The sequence below is a fragment of the Eschscholzia californica genome, unplaced genomic scaffold, assembly GCF_041429995.1.
Source record: "Eschscholzia californica isolate CP2 unplaced genomic scaffold, dmEscCali1.0.p SCAF_1, whole genome shotgun sequence".
In the NCBI taxonomy this organism is placed as follows: domain Eukaryota; kingdom Viridiplantae; phylum Streptophyta; class Magnoliopsida; order Ranunculales; family Papaveraceae; genus Eschscholzia; species Eschscholzia californica.
In genome coordinates this window covers 61,179,490-61,184,865 of record NW_028238198.1, presented here as the reverse complement: position 1 = coordinate 61,184,865, position 5,376 = coordinate 61,179,490, and the positions used below count along the sequence as shown (strand labels likewise).

Sequence of the window (5,376 nt, the reverse complement as noted above, 5' to 3'; positions counted from 1 at the left end):
TGAACTCACCTCTGACTACGAAGAGTATAGAGTTGAGGTCTCTAGGTGATAGATTGACGGCTAGAACCAGTCTCTAGACGACGATAACCTACCTTCGAACTCCAGACACTAGCATTATCTTCTAGTGAATCGTTTCAGATGGCAATATTCGTTCCAGATGGCAATATTCTTCTATCTTCAAGCTCCATCGCTCTGGAAGTTCTTCTAGAGTCTCTGTTCCATCCCACTTCTCCATTTGCCAGAATTTCTGATCGAGACGACCTCTCGACCTGCTATAGGAGACCAACCCGACCAACTATCTCGTAGAGTCGAAGTTCCGGCCACTCTACGAGGAGCCATCCCTCTGACGATACAAAACGGTGACATTCTCCCGTTGTCTCCAAGACTTCACGGTTTCCACTTGTTTTTGTTTGTCTACAGGTCCAACCAGAAATTTGTCCATCTCGAGGTCTAAAGCCCAAGTAGTCGGTGGCCCGCCAATCGACCTTCTGTTAATTGTGTGATTTTCTACGGTCCACACTAATAATAACTACTATCCACGTATCTTAAGCTCCCACTCTTTCTGTTTATTTCATATTTGATTCAATTTCTCTTTGCATTTCTTATGGTTTTTATTCAATCTATCTTCCACTCTCTCTGTATACAATAAGTCTAGACGAACTTTCTTGGAAACCGTTGATTGAATCGTGCCTTCCAACTGGACAAAAGGACAAAAGTTCCAACCTGACGCGTTAAGCTACATAGAGAGAAAGAAGTAAATTGGAGATTAAATGTTTTTCTCTCTACATTATGTGAACTAAATGTCCCGTTTTGTGGATAAAATGTCCCATTTTGTATACCTTTCTCGGCCTTTCGGCTAAGATCAAGTGTAGTTTCTGTTGTTCATCTGGTTATCAATCGATAAGTCGATATCTCTCTTTTGCTTGTCTTGATTAAGACAGAGTTTTCCTTTCTCTAATTTATAGAGAGACAGACGATAAACGAATAATGATTTATCAGTATTCCTTCTTTCGGATTAACCGAGTTAGACAGACGTTAATGTAGTCGAGGCGAGAATAAGTTCTCTTTCCTTAAGACATTTTACACCCCCGTAATAGTACCAAATGTTAGGGTGTATGCCTTCGGGATACAACGACTTTCCTTTCAAAATTTTAAGATGGTACTTCTATATTCTGAAAGCGGACGGACCTTCGTACGTATTATGAACTCTCGGACTAATGCGAGTGATCTTCTAGACGCTTTCAAAATTCACTCGAAACTTCTTTCTTCATTTTTTTAGATATTCCAGACACACTAGAATATACTAGAATTACTTCCCAATAAGATATTCCAGACACACCAGAATATACTAATTGTTAGAAGAGAAAGAAGAAGAGAATGAATTTGATGTGAAAAATGAAGCGGGGTTGGGTTGTTTATATAGCAGTTGAATGGGTGCATAGTGTCTTTTGGGGTTAAAGGACACAACTGTTCGGAACCAGGGACTCAACTGAATATTTAGAGGCGGTGCATCCTGGGACGTTAGATCTGGCTTAAAACCGCGGATAAAACGCCATCCCAACACCGTCCCGACGCGGAAGTGACGCGCACCGTTGGATCTCTCTGATCCAACGCGTCTGGAGAGATCCCACTGCTGTCTCGCTCATCTTCAGGCGCGACCGTCAGATCTCGCTTCAAAAACTCGGGTGGAACGCAAGCCGTCCAGATCTGGACGTGCTCGCTTCACCCAGATGGTCCCCAATCTAACGTTGTCCGTTTTGACATTTCAGTCCCTAATTCAACCGATCTCCGTCCAAATTTTAAACTTGAATTTCTCATTCATCTGGAATCGAATTTGAGTGATTCTTGGCTCTAAATTGAAGAGCTCTACGAGACCAACATAATGGAGCGTCCCTTTTCTGGGTTTGACGAGTCGGGTCGATCCAAAATTGGCTCCGATTCCAGCAATCCCCACATGAATGAAAATTCGAAGTTTTACTATGATATATGCAGACATACTATACTGACGGAGCTCATATGCGGAACTTCGCTGCATCGGAAGAAGGTAGTCTTTCGACTTTGAACCTTTCCTAGTGAATACCTACAAGGTCTACAAGGACGTCAGTGAACTTTTCGTCTTGAACTGAGTCCTGAGAATTGTAAACCAAAATAGCTATCACACAGCTAATCCCTTACTTACTTAGGTTCTCGGTTGTGTTCATTTCGGCCCTGAACAATCCTGATTTCGTGTATGCTTTAGAGAAGTCGGCTTAGACAACCTTCTCATAGAACCGGCATCAATTCATACAAATATAGGTTATCCGTAATAAGGTATCCTGCTATACCTCACGTTAAAATCAAGTTCTAAGTTTTCGGATTCATTAAAAGCTTAATGCTTAGCCTCTCACTGCAGGCAACACTGTTGTCATCCTAGGAATGGGTAAGAGATAAAAATCTCTTATAGTGTTACTATCGAGTCAGGATATAACTTCAGTTGCCCTTTGAACCTAGATCGTGGGATCTCCAGTCATCTAGGTAGGGTTTCACCATGCATTTACAAATTTACTTTAGGCGTTAGCCCCATTCCCCTTGATGATGCAACTACTAACTCTCTAGATAACCCTTTTGTAAATGGATCCGGTAGGTTATCTTTGGATCTTATATAATTTATAGTTATGATCCCTTCAGAAAGAAGTTGCTTAACGGTATTATGTCTTCGACGAATGTGTCGAAACTTACCGTTGTACATCTTGCTTTGTGCTCGTGCAATCACTGCTTGGTTATCGCAGTGAATATTGATTGCAGGCACCGACTTTGGTCATAGTGGAATATCTTCAAGGAATTTTCGCAACCATTATGCTTCTCCCCTTGCTTTATATAGAGCAATGAATTCTGTATCCATTGTCGATCGAGCAATGCATGTTTGCTTCGAAGATTTCCATGCTATGGCAGCCCCTCCCAGTGTAAACACATATCCACTGGTAGATTTAGTGTCATCGATATCCGATATCCAATTTGCATCTGCATATCCCTCTAAGACTGCGGGATATGTGGTATAATGGAGTCCGTACTCCTTCGTCTTCCTTAAATACCGTAACACTCTCGTTATGGCGTTTCAGTGTGTGTTATTCGGGTTACTCGTAAATCTACTTAGCTTACTAACTGAGTAGGCTATGTCTGGTCGAGTACAGTTCATTAGGTACATCAGACTTCCAATAATCTGAGAGTACTCTAACTGTCTTACTCCGTTTTCTGTATTCTTCATTAAGTGAATACTTGGATCTATCGGAGTATTCGCCACTTTTAGGTAATCTTTGCTGAATTTATCTAAGATTTTCTCAACGTAATGCGTCTGAGATAAACTTACCCCTTCAGCCGTCTTAGAAACCTTAATTCCAAGAATGACCTCCGCTTTCCCTAAATCTTTCATTGTCAAAGTTTTTTAAAGCATATTTTTAGTTGTATTAATGACATCTAAGTTATTTCCCATAATTAACATGTCATCCACATACAAACATAGAATAACACATCCCTTAGCAGTGATTTTTGTATAGACACATTTATCACATTCGTTGATCTTGACCCGTTTGATATTAATGTGTCATCAAACTTTAGGTGCCATTGCTTTGGAGCTTGCTTTAGCCCATATAGTGATTTCACTAATCCACACACTTTCTTTTCTTGACCCGGAGCTATGAACCCTTCTGGTTGGTTCATGTAAATCTCTTCTTCGAGTTGTCCGTTTAAGAAAGCGGTTTTCACATCCATCTGATGAATTTCCAGATTGTATAAGAATGCTATAGCTACTAACACTCTTATTGAGGTGATTCGACTAATTGGAGAATAGGTGTCGTAGTAATCTAACCCTTCTTTTTGTTGAAATCCCTTTGCAACAAGTCTTGGTTGATACTTGTCTATAGATCCATCTGTTTTCATTTTCTTTTTGAAAATCCATTTGCAGCCTAGAGGCTTACAATCTAGTGGGAGGTCTACTAGCTCCCGTGTATGACTTTGCATGATAACAACTTCTTTCCAGAATGGAGCTTCTGGAGTATCTATTGCTTCTGTGAAAGTTTGAGGTTCATTTTCTACCATATAGGTTAGAAAATCAGGACCAAATGTTTTAGCTATCCTTGTCCTTTTGCCTCTTCGAGGTTCGAGTGTTGTTTCCTCGATTTCCATATCATCTTCCTTAGATGTTTCTGGATTTTCCTCTTCCTCGTCTCTTACACGTTTTCTACTTTCAGATGATACTTTAGAATTCTGTTTGAAAGGAAAGACGTGTTCAAAGAACTTAGCATCTCTCGATTCCAGAATGGTATTTACGTGTATGTCTTCAATCTCAGACTTGTGTACTAGAAATCTATAGGCGCCACTATTTATGGCGGGCCCTATGTATATACAGTCCACGGTCTTAGGTCCCATCTTGACCCGTTTAGGAGGAGGAACTAATACCTTCGCTAGGCACCCCCACACTTTCGTGTATTTAAACGACGACATCCTTCCTTTCCATAGTTCATATGAAATTTTACCTGTTTTCCTATGGGGTAACATATTTAATAAGTGATTAGCCGATAATATCGCTTCCCCCACAAGTTCTGAGGTAACCCAGAACTTATTAAAAAAGCGTTCATCATTCCTTTTAACGTTTTATTTTTCCGCTCTGCTACACCATTTTGTTGAGGTGTATAAGGAGCCGTTGTTTGATGAACTACGCCATTCTTCGCACATATCTCGGTGAAAGGAGGTTCATATTCTCCACCTCGATCGCTTCTCAAGGCCTTAATCTTTTTATTAAGTTGAGTTTCTACTTCGGTTTTATAAAGCTCAAACTTTTCGATTGCTTCGTCTTTACTCCTTAGTAAGTAAATATAACAAAACCGAGTAGAGTCATCGATAAAGGTTATGAAGTACTTCTTTCCACCTCTGATTTGAACCATCTTCAAGTCACAGAGATCACCGTGAATTAAGTCTAGAGGTTCTGTGTCTCGTTCTATTGATTTGAACGATTTCTTAGTCATTTTTAACTCTACACATGTTTGACATGTTCGTCTTGAGTCAATTTCGAATTTCGGAATTAACTCCAAGTTCATTAACTTCTTTAATGACTTATTATTCACATGTCTTAGCTTTTCGTGCCATATATTGGAGGGCTCAACAATATATACGAAATTATTAATTTTATTAATAATAGACGCCTTCGGCGTTACATAGGTTACATTTAATTTAAATAACCCCCCAAATAAGTATCCCTTCCCAACATACATCCTATTCTTAGACAGGACGAAGTTATTTGACTCAAAGACTAGTTTGAACCCATTCTTGCTTAGAAGAGAACCAGAAACCAGATTCTTTCGGATGTCAGGAGCATGGAGTACATCGTTCAAAGTTACTTCC

At 39.9% G+C, this 5,376-nt stretch overlaps 1 pseudogene; it reads left to right on the top strand.

Moving 5' to 3' along the window:
* Positions 1 to 835: 835 nt before the first annotated feature.
* LOC147568003 (U2 spliceosomal RNA) lies at positions 836 to 1,021 on the top strand (annotated as a pseudogene).
* The last annotated feature ends 4,355 nt before the right edge of the window (positions 1,022 to 5,376 follow it).